This window comes from Dendropsophus ebraccatus, chromosome 1 (assembly GCF_027789765.1).
Source record: "Dendropsophus ebraccatus isolate aDenEbr1 chromosome 1, aDenEbr1.pat, whole genome shotgun sequence".
Classification (NCBI taxonomy): Eukaryota; Metazoa; Chordata; class Amphibia; order Anura; family Hylidae; genus Dendropsophus; species Dendropsophus ebraccatus.
The window spans coordinates 203,965,735-203,982,452 of NC_091454.1; positions in this window are offsets into that span (position 1 = coordinate 203,965,735).

Consider the following 16,718-nt stretch of genomic DNA (forward strand, 5'->3'; position numbering starts at 1 on the left):
ACACTTGTTTTCACTGTAAATCGTGCAATCACTAGATTGAATGTACTCATCTATGCTATGCCATAGCATCGCATAGATCAATGTTATCCGCGATCCATGCATAGAGCCTGCCTGTGGACAGACTCTATGCACAGATGGCTGATCCGACAGGACAGAGGTAAGGGACTTACCCCCGGTTGTCGGTACAAGCGGTCGGGGTACCGACAGCTCGGCGGCGGGGGTCCTGATTACTCAAGTGACAGAAGCTGAGTCACTGAGTACCTTAAAGGGGTAGTGCGGTGCTAAAGAATTATTCACAAAATAACAGACATTACAAAGTTATGCAACTTTGTAATGTTTGTTATGTATGTGAATGCGCCCCTTCCCTGTGTCCCCCCACCCACGCCAGACCCTGGAAGTGTTGTGCACTATACTCACCTGACGTGTGTGGACCCCTGTCCGCAATCTTGTGACAACGATGTCATCTTCGAGTGGCCAGCCGAACCGCTCCATCCGTCCCTCGTGCCGGCCCCCCTCTGCCGCGCCATCAGCTGCTCAGCCGCGATTGGCTGAGCATAACTGTGCTCAGCTAATCGCGGCTGAGAACAGTTATGATGCGGCAGAGGGGGGCCGGCACGAGGGACGGATGGAGCGGTTCGCCCGGTCGCCCGAAGATGACATCATTGTCCAAAGCGGACGGGGGTTGACACGTATCAGGTGAGTATAGTGCATCCCACTTCCAGGGGTGGGGGGACACGGGGAAGGGGTGCATTCACACACATAACATACATTACAAAGTTGTATAACTTTGTAATGTCTGTTATATTGTGAATAATTCTTTAGCACCGCACTACCCTTTTAAACGCTGTGATCGCTATAGACCCTGTAAGTCAAGCACCCTATATATACGTGATCATGTTAAATAGTATCATATGATCTTGTTGTACACGATAGGTAAAAGTGCAGTGTCCCAGAACACGCAAGGACTACTACTCCTATTATGGCCATTTCTATTGCTGTGTCAATGCCTGTTCTGGTAAGTGTTTGCACTGCAACTGCTGCTGGTTTTCCCCTAGTATTCTCTAGTAATGTGCATTCTCATGTATGTTCTTGTGTATTCCTGTGTACTATTACATTGTACAGTGGTATGCAAGGCTGTTGATCACGTGCCCTGTAACCATGGTTCCTCCAATGGCCGACTAGCTCTGGCCAGGAGCAACCATGTGACCTCCCACTTCCTCCTAACAAGTGAGTCTTCCCCCTGCTTCCAAGCAAGGAGGATGTGTGTCGTCCCTCTCCTGCCTCAGAGGAGTTGGACTTCTTCTCTGCAGCTCCCACTTCACCACTAGAAGTGTGGATCGAGTGCTCTGCTGTGTTCAAGTCTTCGGCTGTATCTGCCTGCTCAAGTGTCCGGAGTCTTCTCTCTCATCTGGGTGTCATTCCATTATCTCTCATCATCGCTACAAGGATTCACAGCAAGTATTATTCTCAAGCTAATCCACCCAGCAACGCTATTTCTCTCATACTCCTACTCCCATCATCCGGCACGTATTCTCACAGCCTATGCAGCACCACTCCTGCTTTATTTGTCAAAGCCTGCTATATAACCGGTTGCATCCGGACAGAACTGTTGCTAGTAGTTACCTCATCTATAATAAAACCGCTGTTACTGAACCCTGGCATTGGTGTCCACTAACTGGTGCCCTGACTAAGTGCAGCGAAGAATCGCATGCCCATCATCACCCGCAGATTCCACAGACCGGCCCTACAGCTGTGCCGCCCTCAGGCCTATATACCGTAACAAGTATAACCCCTGCAGCTGCCCCGGTCATTGCCCGTTCATAACACCAGCACTGCGGAAGTGGCCCCCAGGGGCCAGGGCATCGCATTTTTGGCGTCACGAACAGGAATACAGACTGTGTTGTGCCCACTGTCAGTGCCCCCAGAACTGTACTGTTATCCCCTCAAGAGACTCTGCCATTGCCGCGCTGCGGCCTACTAAGGGGTTATGCCAGCTGGTGACGTACGGCCTCCGCGTGCGCGCGCTTCGTTCAAGCCCCGCCCCCGGCCCTGCGTCTTCCGAGCCTCTGTTGCAGGGGGGAAGAAAATTGTGGCCGGACAGCCGGAAGCACCGGATCTGACTTCCGGCCTGTCCACCTCCGGTCCGGGACACCCTGTCTGTCGGTGTCTGCTGATTTTGCGGCCTCTCGCCATCTCTGCTCTCTCCCCGACACAGTACCCCAGAACTCCTCAGCATGTCCACCGGCCACCACAGCGACTCCGACGGGTCCGGCAGTCCGCCCATGGCCCGGGCTGCGCCTGCGGCTCCCGTTGCTATGGCTACCTCAGCGGTTCCATTCTTCATTGGGCCCGCCAATCTCCCCAGCTATAAAGGGGAACCCCACACGCTGGCTGCATTTAAAGAAAAAATCTCCCTTGAACTAGTCTCACTCTCACCCCCTCAGCAGGGGCAGTTGCTGCTAGGACAACTTGAAGGACCCACTGCAGAGGAGGTGCGGTCATGGCCCGCTACGGAGAAGGCTGATGTACAACAGATCCTGGCCCGGCTGAGTAACGAGTTTGATGTACAGTCCCCTACGGAGGTCCGTCTTAAATTCTACGACCGACGACAGAGGCCAGGTGAGACTCTCAGAGACTATGCACTAGCCCTACAATCTGCCTACAGGGCTTTGAGACAAGTGGACACCATAGACCCCGCGGCTGTGGAGAGCATAATCACTGACCGCTTCATAGAGAGGGTGGACTCCAGACTCATCCAGAGCCAACTGCGTATGCTAGCTGCCCAAAACCCTACCATGCCTTTCCTGGACTTCAAGACTCTGGCTCTACGGGTGGTTGGCATTGACTCCCCCTGTGCTGGTTGCACCACGGGTCCAAGTCCTCCCGAGCCCGTGGGACCTACCCCCTCACCTCCTGTGTCAGTTGCGGCCCCACCTGTTTCCGCTATACAGGCCACACAACAGTCTATCCCGGCTAACTCCTCAGTGTCTCCCGACCTCCTTACTCAAGTGGTTGACTCTCTCTGTCAAGCCCTAAGGGGGCTACACGGGGCCTATCCTACACCTCCACCGCAGGACTCGTGCTCAGAGTACTCGGGCCCCGATCGGCCTCCTCCACCAAGACCTAGATCCCCTGAGCGCCCTTATTGCAAACATTGTAGGCGACATGGACACTACCGCTCCCAGTGCTACCAGTTAAACGGGCTACCCCTGGGTCCGAGGGCCAACACCCAGGAGGTTGAGTTCCAGGCCCGCAGGAAGCACAGTGGTTCTCAAGGTTCCTCTCGCAATGCCCGCATGTGACTCTCTGGGTGGACGGAGTCCCCCTGGAAGCTTTGATAGATACAGGTTTCCAGGTTACCACTATTCCCAGACATGTGTTTGAAGAACATTGGGACCTGAGGGCCTTAGGGCCAGTTGAGAGATACCGTCTGCAACTTATTGCTAGTAATGGTCGTCCTATTGTGCAACTAGGTTACTGGGAACCCACTGTCTGTATAGGTAATCGAGAGCTAGCACGTCAGGGTATTATTGTTACTGAGGCTCAGGGAGATAGTGGGACCATGGTATTAGGCATGAATATTATCCGTCATGTATTCACTGAAGTGTTGGATGCCTTGAATGCTTCTATGTCTCGTGCTTCCCCTCAGTACAGGCAAGCCGTCCAGAAGACCATTAAAATGCTCACCGCTCAGCGGAAGTTTGCCAACCCTCGAGGAGAAATCTGCCGTGTCCGCACTAGAGATGCTCGTCCGATCCCCATCCCAGCTAACAGTGAGTTCCTCATCTGGTGCAGGGTCCGTCCGGGCCTCAACAATGCTGACTATGTGGCCCTTCTGGATGCTATTGAAATTGAGGGGCAACCTCTTGTCAGGGCCACTAGAAGCCTGGTGACAGTCTCCAATGGTCAGGTCCCTGTCCGTCTGGTGAACCTTGGAGACTCCCCAGCTGACCTACCCAAGTTCACCACCGTGGCCATGCTATACCAACTCGATCCTGAGGACATCGTCTGTGAGGAGACCATCGCCTATCAGAGATCCATCCGTGGCACTCAAAGGGACTCAAACAGGGCTCTCGCCCCTTGGTGGGACGAACTCCATATTGGCGATGCCAATACCCCACTTGAATACCTCCACGGCATCCTCAAGGTGGCCAAAAGGTATCATGAGGCCTTCAGCAAACACTCCCTCGATTTCGGGAACACCAATCTGGTCCAGCATCGGATCAACACTGGGGACCATTTGCCTATCAAAGAGAAACATCGGCCAATCCCTCCTGCCAGCTATCAGCAGGTCAAGAAACTGCTCAAGGAGATGAAAGACTCTAACGTTATCAAAGAAAGTCAGAGTCCGTGGGCTGCCCCTATTGTCCTCGTGAAAAAGAAAGACGGTAACATCCGATTCTGCAGGGATTATAGGAAGATAAACACAATCACCCACAAGGGTGCCTATCCTTTGCCCCGGATCGAAGAGTCTATTGCTGCTTTGGGGTCAGCCGCCTACTTCTCCACCTTGGACCTCACCAGTGGGTACTGGCAGGTGCCCATGGCACCCGAAGACCGTGAGAAGACGGCCTTCACCACCCCCATGGGGCTCTTTGAATTCACCAGCATGCCCTTCGGTCTGTGCAACGCCCCCGCTACCTTCCAACGGTTGATGGAAAGGTGTCTCGGCCATCTCAACTTTCAGAGTGTCCTGCTATACCTAGATGATGTGATTGACTATTCACGTACCTACGAAGATCACGTCCATCATCTGGCTGAAGTGTTCCAGGTCCTAATCGATCACGGCCTGAAAATCAAGCCTTCCAAGTGCCACCTTCTCAAACCCCAAGTGAACTATCTGGGGCATGTTGTGAGTGCTGAGGGGATACGACCCGATCCAGAGAAGATCTCGGCTGTGGAACACTGGGATACCCCTAAGACCGTCAAGGAGGTGAGAAGCTTTCTGGGATTTGCCGGCTATTACCGCCGCTTCATTCCCCACTTTGCCCAAGTGGCCGAGCCCCTCAATGAGTTACTCCGGGGTTGCCCTCGAGAAAGCTACAACCGACGACTCCCCGTCGAGTGGTCTGAACGGCAGGAGGTTGCCTTTCAAACCCTGAAACGCCTGTTGACCACGCCTCCTATCCTGGCCTACCCGGACTATAACCTTCCTTTCCGGCTCTACACGGACGCCAGCTTCCAAGGCCTGGGAGCTGTGCTGTCCCAGGTTCAAGATGGCCAAGAGAGAGTTGTAGCTTATGCCAGCCAGAGTCTTCGGGGAGCTGAAAAGAACGACAACAATTATAGCTGCTTCAAGTTGGAGTTACTAGCCCTAGTGTGGGCCGTCACCGAAAAGTTCAAGGACTACCTGGCTGCCACCCCTGTTACCATCTATACGGATAACAACCCGTTGGCGCATCTCAACACTGCTCGGCTGGGCGCCCTGGAACAGCGGTGGGCTTCTCGACTGGCCAATTTCCAGTTTGAAATTAAGTACCGCAGTGGCAAGGCTAACGTCAATGCAGACCTCCTGTCCCGACTACCCAAGGGCGAAGAGGCCCCAGAGGACAGCGATTGGGAAGATGTAGAAATGCCTCCCTTCTATCAAAGGTTCGCTACCCAGAGTGCTATTGATGCAGCTAGGCCTGAAACGCCTTCGCCTCCACCTAGGGCCCCGCAAGACATGCCCAGGTGGCAACTATGTATATATAAAACCAGTGGGCACCACTATAATAAGAGGAGTGCTAAACCAATGCATAAAAGTTACACAGAAACAAAAAGAGAACAAAAAGCATATGCACAAACAGGTAGCACATCACAAAAATACTTTATTATAATATGGATACAAATGACACTAAATTACTGCAACAGGAATATAGCACGAAGGGAGACAAACCCCAAAAACCACTCTTATAAAAACAATTAAAAAGTCTACATAAGTCCGGCCGGTATACCAGTCCAGACTGGTATACCGGCCGGACTTATGTAGACTTTTTAATTGTTTTTATAAGAGTGGTTTTTGGGGTTTGTCTCCCTTCGTGCTATATTCCTGTTGCAGTAATTTAGTGTCATTTGTATCCATATTATAATAAAGTATTTTTGTGATGTGCTACCTGTTTGTGCATATGCTTTTTGTTCTCTTTTTGTTTCTATGCCCAGGTGGCAGACCATCCAGGAAGAGTCCCGTGTCCTGGGGGAGATCTATGACTACCTCTCTACTGGTCGGGTCCCCATGCGGATAAAGAGGCCCTATCCTGATGTCGAGCTAAGGCGACTCTGGAGGCAAAAAAGAGGCTCTTTCTACAGAAGGGACTGATCCTGCGGAACTCTCTTGACCCGGTCTCTAGGGAGAGGTGCCACCAGATCCTCATTCCCCGACGAGACGCTAAGATGGTGCTAGATGCCTACCATGACCGGTCCGGTCATTTCGGGGTACACAAGACGGAGGCCACTATCCGACAGCGGTTCTACTGGATCGGGATGAGGGCTGACATCGAGAACTGGTGTGCTGAGTGCCCTGCCTGTAATATCTCCAAAGCTGCGGGAAGAGAAGTCAGGGCCCCTTTGCATCCAATCACCTCCCACCGGCCGAATCAGCTAGTCGCCCTGGACCATGTGAAGCTGGCCCCTACAAGATGCGGGTATACCTACGCCCTCACCATGGTCGACCATTACTCCAAGTGGGTAGTCGTGGTACCTGTCAGAGACTTGACCGCCAAGACCACCGCCCTTACTTTTTACAAGGAGTATGTAAAGCACTATGGGTGCCCAGAGTCTCTGCTGACGGACCGGGGTCCGGCCTTCGAGTCGCAACTTTTCCAGGAGCTGTGTGCCTACCACGAATGTAAGAAGCTCCGTACCACGGCCTATCACCCTCAAGGGAATGGTCTGTGTGAAAAAGTTAACCAGGTCTTTATCAACATGCTCCGAACGGCTTCAGTGACGAAGAGAGTAGAGTGGCCCCACTTGTTGGATGAACTGGTGGAGATCTATAACAATACCACTCATTGTTCCACTGGCTACTCCCTGTTCTACCTGATGTTCGGCCGCCAAGGCCAACTTCCTCAGGACCGTGCTCTTGGAGTCCAAGCTCCTGACACCTTTAACCCCCTACCTGAAACTGACACTGGGTTCAGGAGCATCAGAGGAGAATCCAGGATGCACAGGGAAATTGTTGACCGGAGGATGGGGGAAGCTCAGCAGCGCCAAGAGAATGCCTACAACCAAAGGGCGAATGCCACACCACTACAAGTGGGAGATAAAGTTTGGCTAAAGAAATATCATCGCTCTCACAAACTTGAAAGCCTTTGGGAGCCTGAGCCCTATGTCATCTCTTCTATCCCTTACCCAGAGACTGATGTGTATGAAGTCAAAAAGCCAGGGCTAGCCCCACAGACGGTGCACCGGAATAGGATAAAACGTTGCACTAAGAAGGACCTACAGGGCCTTACAGCACCGTGTCCGGTACCTGCATCCACGCCTCCGGCTCCCCCAGCAGCTCCAGCTAAACCTCTCTCTCTGGAAGAAATGTTCCAAGTTGAACCGTTCCTCATGGCCATAGGCTATCCAGCGGTCCCTGTACACATTCCAGTGGCCCCTCCAATTCCAATTGTGCCTCCAACAACTCCATCTCTACAACCAGACGCTGGGGTGATCTTCGACCTGCACCTGCACCAATCACTGTTGAAGAGGATCCTCCGCTGAGACGGTCTGAGCGCTCTACCAGAGGAATTCCTCCACTCCGCTACAGAGACCAGAGCCCTTAAACTGTTTTGTTGTCTGTTTTGTTCCAGTTCCTGCAACGTTCAAGGTTCGTGCCTGGTCCTCCTGACCAAGTTCCCTGTACTAACCAGCCATGAGCTGATGGACACTTACCATAACAAAAGGTTCTCTAGTGCCTGTCCCAGAGCCTTTTACATGGACGATGTCTAATTGCCTAAAAGAGACTCTACCTAACAGAGACACTTAACCCATTCCTTCCTAATGCACTTTCCTGTGATTGTTTGTTCCACACAGGGTATTATTGCACTTATTTCATTATTGCACTTTTTCTACTATTGCATTCCAGTGTTATCGAAGTCTTTGTTTTTCCTCCTCTGAGTAAGCAAAAGGTTATTTAGATTGCCTCAGAGTAGAGTGCCTCTTTTGTAAAACAGTATATTTTCCGGTGTCAAAGTCAGATAGCTCCTCCTCTGAGTAAGAGAAGTCAGGTTACATATACCTCAGAGAAAGTCCAGTTTATGTAGGAGTGTATTTTCTCATCCAGTCTCATTATTGTGTATTATTATCGTATCTATAGCTGGAAAGATTTAGTTGAGCCAGTTTGTATGCAGATTTTTCTCAGATTTTCATTCAGATTTTTCTCAGGTTTCATTCAGATTCATGTGAGCCAGTTCTCCTCAAGACCTCGCAGTATTTGTTGTCTTTTGTGTTTCCCTTCCTTTTGTTTCCAGTATTTGTTCGTCTCTGTCTTGTCCCAACACAGTAGTTATCACACATAGTCATACTCAACCTTCACACTTGTCCATACATATCGCACCTTGGATACCTTTTCGTATGTTTGGCCTGTGGAGTGCTTGTGTGTGTGATTGAGTGGTATGAAAGGGAGCTCCCCATGTATGTTTGCTTTTATTATTTTGTTCTTTTCTCTTCCAGGTATCCAAGACACTACTCAGACACGCCAAGGTAGTACACAGGTCTTCACGTTCTCCTCCAGTAGGGTAACACATTTAACAGAAAACTTACTGTCTAACTGGCTGGAACATGGAGGGTCACCCGCCAGCAGTTAAGTTGTCCTGGCTTACACGTCAGATGGTTCACGCACTAGCTACCTGGTCGCCAGAGTATGTTAGGCACCCCTAGGTGAAGTCCTGCCACTAGGGTTTCTCATTCTCTCTCTCTTCTCACCTGTGCCTCGGGCGTCGGAAACACACACCTCATCACACTCACTCTCGTCATTCATTCCTTTTGTTTGATTGTCCAGTCTATTCATGTCTGCTGCCTTCTAGATTCGCCGAGGTCGGCTCAAATTTGCTAGGGAGGTATGCAGTGTCCCAGAACATGCAGACTACTACTCCTATTATGGCCATTTCTATTGCTGTGTCAATGCCTGTTCTGGTAAGTGTTTGCACTGCAACTGCTGCTGGTTTTCCCCTAGTATTCTCTGGTAATGTGCATTCTCATGTGTATTCTCATGTATTCCTGTGTACTATTACATTGTACAGTGGTATGCAAGGCTGTTGATCACGTGACCGTGCCAGTGCCCTGTAACCATGGTTCCTCCAATGGCTGACTAGCTCTGGCCAGGAGCAACCATGTGACCTCCCACTTCCTCCTAACAAGTTAGTCTTCCCCCTGCTTCCAAGCAAGGAGGATGTGTGTCGTCCTTCTCCTGCCTCAGAGGAGTTGGACTTCTTCTCTGCAGCTCCCACTTCACCACTAGAAGTGTGGATCGAGTGCTCTGCTGTATTTCAGTCTTCGGCTGTATCTGCCTGCTCAAGTGTCCGGAGTTCCTTCTCTCATCTGGGTGTCATTCCGTTATCTCTCCTCATCGCTGCAAGGATTCACAGCAAGTATTATTCTCAAGCTAATCCACCCAGCAACGCTATTTCTTTCATACTCCTACTCCCATCATCCGGCACGTATTCTCACAGCCTATGCAGCACCACTCCTGCTTTATTTGTCAAAGCCTGCTATATACCCGGTTGCATCTGGACAGAACTGTTGCTACTAGTTACCTCATCTATAATAAAACCGCTGTTACTGAACCCTGGCATTGGTATCCACTAACTGGTGCCCTGACTAAGTGCAGCGAGGAATCGCATGCCCATCATCACGCGCAGATTCCACAGACCGGCCCTACAGCTGTGCCGCCCTCAGGCCTATACCGTGACAAGTATAACCCCTGCAGCTGCCCCAGTCATTGCCCGCTCATAACACCAGCACTGCGGAAGTGGCCCCCAGGGGCCAGGGCATCACATGGCCACAACCACATACACAGTTTTTTTTCTGGCTTTTTGACTGCCGTCTCATTTTTCAGCCAAATAACGTCCGTTATTTTAAAATAGCCAACATTATTTGGCTGCAAAAGGATGGTCATCCAAAAAATATGGCCAAAAAAAGAAGTTATGTCTGCTTAAAGGTAATGCAGGCTGACATAGTACCAGGGAAATAAACTCTTATTTAGATGGGACTGGTAATTCCACAGCTGGTCATGGTCACTGTAGCATGTGTCTCACAGAACAAGGGCTTCATAGGGTAATGCTGTGCTCCTTACACTGGCATAGTTATGGGAGGCTGCACAAGCAATACTGTATGTGGCCCAGGGTTTGACTGTCAAGGGTTAATTACCTCTCTCTCTGGCAGTTAGAGAGAGTCAGCATACAACATTGGTTTTTGTCCAGCAGTGAGGGAGTTAACAGTGATAGCTGTGCATGCTGGGAAAAGAGGGGCACAGAAGGATCTTGTGTGGAGTCCAGTCAGTGTGTTGTGAGGTAAAAGGAAGCAAGGCCCTGTTGTGTGTGAGGTAAAAACAGTCAAAGAGAAAGCCACATTTTATGAAAACAGCAGCCATAGATCACAGCACAGGAGCTGGATTTGCCACAAGGGGAGAGACTTTAGGCCAGTGGGAATCAGACAGAATAGGACTGGTGAAACTCAGGTACCCGTAAGCTTATATATCCCGTGTGAAGCGGCCAGACTGTGTGGGTGCTAGGAAGCATTTCATTACTGTCACCACTGATGTTTCTTTCTGTTGGAGTTTACTGTATTGAGAATATACCAGAATAAATCCTCTTAAACTTCAGTACAATGGAGCCTGCTTAAAGAAAAAGGTCATGGCCATGGTCGGTCCTGTGCCTGGCTGTCTTATCAGCAACAGAACCGACCCTGCGTGTCACCAACGGGCATATTTTCACCACCTTTATTTATACTCACATATGTCTTATGTCCAGTTCTTATGCATATCATTGGTATTGAGGATAGCAACATGTTTACATTTTTGCATTTTCTTTTATGTCTGTATGTTGGCTTTTACATTTGAGAAGATACACATTATGAATATAGACCTGTGAAGGACTTGTATTCCTCTATATATAGTTAGTCACATGTTGTTTACTACCAAAGCTGATAAAATATGGCCTGGACTAGCCATCAAGATGGGAATCCATGCAATCCAGCCCATGTTTTGAAACTCCCCTATAAGGGGTATAAGTAAGAATGAAGGTGCCATGGAACACATTGGCCACTGATGAAGGGGTGCAGAGACCCCGAAACACGTCTGGCAGTCACCCCAACATTTGTCTACGCCCCACAACAACAAATCTGAGTGCACCTCTGTATCCACTTTGCAGCTGTACAAGTCCGGAAGGAGTTGGCCCGGCTATCACTCTGTTTATATACCAGCAGCGGGGCCCCGCTTTGGAGCAGAGTTAAAACAAGACTGGTGATGTTATCACACTTACCGTGGGCAGACCGGGACTCCAGTGACCCCGGAGAACACTCTCATCCTGCACCAAACGACTTGCATGTGTCTAAGTTCTCCCTTTATGACAACTAGCAGTTGTAAAGCCAGAGAGACTGAGTATATACAATGTACTATAGACAGATCGCCAGGAGGGCAGTACTATTTGTCTGGTTGTAGATACATACATATACCCTATATAAGGGGGAACATCGCATATATTATTTTAAGCAAACTGAATTTCGCTGCATCAGCAGTGCTGCACAAGCACAGTGGGTAAGGAGTATAACCCTCATCTGTCCACTATCACTGACAGGCATTGCTGCAAGCTATTGAGAGGATGATGGGAGTAACTCTCCAGATCTGAATCCAAAGACCAGATTACCCATCAAATGAAGCTTATATGAACTCTGTGTGCTTGAAGTGTCATGTTTTAAGGACTTTGACATTGTTATAAATATTTGTTTTGATTTTATTGCACCACAAGGGCCCTGTGGCTGATGGATTTTATATGTTTGTGATTAAAACACCTTATTAGCACTTAATGCTTAGAGGACAGATACATTTTCTTTTATTCTATATTTATTTGTTTATGCTTGGGTATTGGCATTTTCTGTTAACCTCAGCATTGGGATTTATTTAAGTGAGCTGCACCTACCCCCCAGCTGTTTTGCTTAAAGGAAAAGTCCGGGGATTTATAAAACCCAGCAGATGACAGGGGGGAAATTGATTACAAGTACTAACTTACCTCTCCCTGTGCCCCTGGCCAAGGCCGCCATCAGGGCAGTATTGGCGGTACAGCTGTCAGGGACCCCGGCTCAAAATAGCATCCAGGGGGACCCAGCAGCCCAGCCTCCCTGCATAGAAGCTCCTGACAGCTGTACCGCACAGGCAAGAAGACACAGGGCTCCCTCCTTACTCCCCCCGGCCCCCTCCTCCTCACTCTCCCTGCCCCTCCTCCCCCCACACACACAACCTTCTCTGCCTGCTTTCTCCTCTGCTGGGATATCCCCAACAGAAGAGGAGAAGGAGGTGGAGGGGTCTGGAGCTGTGTAAGGACCAGAAGACTACAGTATATGAGCCCTGGAGCTTTCCTGAAGAGAGTATTTTTCCTTTATCCACATTGAACCAAGTTTGCCAAGTGGACGCCCAAACACTTAGTGTGTCTAAGTCATCCTGTACATTCCCTGCATAATGTAACTACTGACTTCTACCCCCGCCACCACCCTTTCAATTTTCAATTTGACTGCATTCCCTGCATAATGTGACTCACCACCTCTCCCCCACCGCTGTTTTGATTTTGAATTTGACTTTGATCGTTGAGGATCTGGCAATTGTCTCATGCAAAGGGATTATCACTTGAGGGGTAGTGTACTACAAATCCCAGCTATACAGTGCAGTACACACTAGTTTAGGGGGTGCTATCTGGTATGGGCAACAACTGTACACACTTTGTCACCCCAATACAATATCAGCAGTGAAGTAAGTTCTATGCGAGATGCACTACAAATCCCAGCAATACAATGTAGTAAACCAGGACCAGCAGCCCCAAAATCGAAAAGGAGTACACTGAGCACTTCTTAGGGGTGTGTATGCAACACCTAATGTCCCCTTTCTGCCAGCAGCCGGTCACTACAGTGTGCTGGTTAAACCGCGGTAGCAGCACTGCAACTCCCAGCCAGCAGTCTGTAGTAATACTATTAATAAAAGCTTTGAAGCCCTGAAAAGGGCTGTTTGTTTGTATTGCTAGTATATTCCCTGCCTACTGGAACGCTAAATCCTACACTGACACTCTCCCTGACCAGCAGCAGCTCTGTCCCTGATCTCTCACAGCATGCGTCTGAAGCGAGCACTGCCGGCGCCGAGTTTTATATGGCAGGGTCATCTGATCTGGCTAACCAATCGCTGCTATCGACATGTATGGGTCCCACGTCATCGCAGGATGTACCAAAGAGTCTCCTGCATGTTTATTGGCTGAGAAAAAGCGCCCAAACTTACAGGAAACGGATGATGAGATTTCCTTGAGTATCGCGAGATGCTCGTCCGAGTAACGACTACCATCGAGTACCCTAATACTCGATCGAGTAACAAGCTCGGACGAGCACGTTCGCTCATCTCTAATCATTACCTTTATTGCAGTGTCTCCTATGCATCTCCCCTTCGCTTGGTACTAACAAGGGCCAGCGAGTAGCCGCATAGCGGCAAGATCTGCATTACACACTGTTTAGCCCTATTATTTAATACAGTATACCCAGTTGTAATAAGCACACATACACATACAGATGTGCAAAGCAATTAATATCCTTGGGGTAGTACTCTGTTGGTATTCATAACTATATTGGTATTTATAAGCATACGTATCCACTGAAAGTGGCATGTTTGCTGGTTCTACTCCCCTGATGACGCCACAGTGACCAGTGGCAGAAACGCGTTGGGAGATCACAACGTTATATTGGATACTAACGTGGGGCTGCACTGCCTCAGTACCAACGTATTTAGACTTTTTAACATTTTGTTGGCTGTTACGCATACCGGATGTGCGACGACCCAACGTTTTTGTTTATACTTGTAGCTTTGGTGATGGGCACACTGTTATTGGTGTATCTTAACCGTATTTATTAAAAGTTATGTTTTAGGCACTATTCCTTTTTTGATTTTTTGATTTAAATTGCCGGGATAGATTTTGATTTTGGACGTGTACCTTGACTGTACAGCCATATTATTTATTATCTTGAGAGAGAGAGAGAGAGAGAGAGAGAGTGGTTTAGGGGCTGGGTAGGAGCCCTTGCCTAATAAGTACAGTACTTTGCCGGCATGTGTGTGAAGAAAGACACTTAAGTCTTGTAGTGAACTTCTCGTACTCACGTTTAGATAAGTCCCAGTTACCCTTATCTGACAGCCTTTTGCCTCCTAATATCGGTGACCGCCCTGGAAGGTAGTACGAGGTCATCCAACTAAAGAACAAACATGTTCATTCTTTGGGTGGATGGAGGAATCTGCCTGACCATAGAGTCGAGTCTATGGGACAGGCGGATAGTGAAGTGGGAGGACGTGGAGACAAGCGGCAGAATCCATGGCAAGTTGCCTGCGAGAATTAGTGTGCACAGAGAAATTAAAGGTCAAGTGGAAAACCACACTGCGGTCTTACTGCAAAGCTTCATATGTTTTAACCACAAATTGCGCTGCAGTTATTAGCAATTTTTAACAAGTAAAAGACCTTTAAACACATTGTAGTCTAGGGGTAAATCTGGGTTTGTTGCCCATGGCATCCTGTTAGAGCTGAGCTTTCCTATTATCAGAGCTTGTTAAGATGAAAGATCAGCTCTAGTTCGACGCTATGGGTCAAAAATGCTAAATATTACTAGGCAGTTATTAATACTTGTTTAACAATTCAAAAGAACAGCGTTAAACACATGATCATTTTGGGGTGGATTTTGCAGCAATGGTTTTCAGCGTATTCTGACTCAACAACCTGGCTATGAGCAGGTGGGGTTATAGATAGTCTTATATCTGTGCTTCAACCAGTACTCACACCAAGTCACATATTGTCAGATAGCTTGTCAACTCCATTGTAGAGGCATGTAGGAAGATTCCAGCTTTATTTGGTGCAGAAACCCTGTAGAAATGCTGGTACAACGGGGTGAAAAGGATATAATATGCCAGGGGTAGCAGGAACATACAGGTACATGCACTGTCTTAACATGAAAATGGCTGCTAACATGAGGGAGAGGGGAGGAGCTACAACACTGCAGCTAGAGGACAGGAAGACAGGAGGGTCAAAAAGCAAAGCAGAATGACACATATACATGTCAATGAATAGAAACCAGTCTTGGGACATGACACTCCCCGTCTGAAATCTTTAGATTTCACAATATATTCCAAATCGGAACAATGTCCTGAAAGTCCAAGGTTGTTCTTGAAACCTGTAAAACAAGAGAGAAAAACAACGTGCAAACAATAAACAATAAGTCCAAATCTTGAAGTTGAAGATTTGTAATCCCGAAGAAACTTCAAATAAACCCATCTTCGGATTGGGGAAGCCGCGGACTGCAAACACTTCCACCAACCCACACTGTAATCCACAGGAGGAGGTTATCAGTGATGACACAGCCATAGTCCATGGTGGTATGCTCCCCGCCATAAGCTGTGTGGGTGTCCAAGTCACTCATGTAACTTCTTCCTTTGGTAGAAGGAGCACTAGTTCATGAATTGGACGGAAGAAAACCTTTGCTGAACCTCCCTTTGTTACCTTGACTTCCACTTTACGAGTCTTTCCATCGTCGCTGGGGATGACCTTTGTGATGAGACCCATGGGCCATTCATTACGATGGGCCTCTTTATCCTTCAAAAGAACAAGGTCGCCTTCCTGGAGGTTAGGTTTTGAAGTCTGCCATTTGTGACGGCTTTGGAGCATGTGAAGATACTCACTCTTCCACCGATACCAAAACACATTAGACAGATGTTGAACCTGTTTCCATTGGCGTCTGTAGATGTCACTGTGGTCAAAGGTGCCTGGAGGAATATCAGAAGTTCCAATCTTCTGGGTAAGAAGTGTTGCTGGAGTAAGGATGATTGGAGAATCAGGGTCTGAGGAAACTGGAACTAAAGGCCTTGCGTTGATTATAGCAGATACTTCAGCAATTTCAACTGCTAGCACGGCAGCACAAAGCTCAAGTCTTGGTATAGAGTGTGCAGGTTTTGGAGTTAGTTTTGCCTTACCTAAGACAAATCAGCAATGTGTCTCATTTCTGACTCCTGTAATCCTAAGATAGGCCACGGCAGCTATGGCTTCCACTGATGCATCAGAGAAGATGTGGACTTCCCTTCTGATGGCCACTGAAAGGGAGCTGGGGGCATAACAACGTGGAACTTGGAGTTGCTCTAATACTTCCAGAGACCTTTTCCATTTTTCCCACCTTTGTTGTTTCTCAATAGGTAGCTGAGAGTCCCAGTCCGCATTTTCAGTGGTAAGCTGTCTTAGTAGTATCTTGCCTTGGATGGTGATGGGCGCAATGAACCCAAGAGGATCATAAATACTGTTCACAACAGATAAAACTCCTCGCTTGGTGAAAGGTTTGTCACAAGGAGACACTTGGAAAGTAAAAGTATCTTGTTCAATGTTCCACAGCAACCCTAGGCTGCGCACAGGAGGAGCGTCAGAACTGAGATCAAGGTTTCTCAAGTTGATGGCATGATCATCTGAGGGAAAGGCTTTCATTACCTCATGGCTATTGGAGATGATCTTGTGAAGTCTGAGATTCCCTGCAGACAGCAT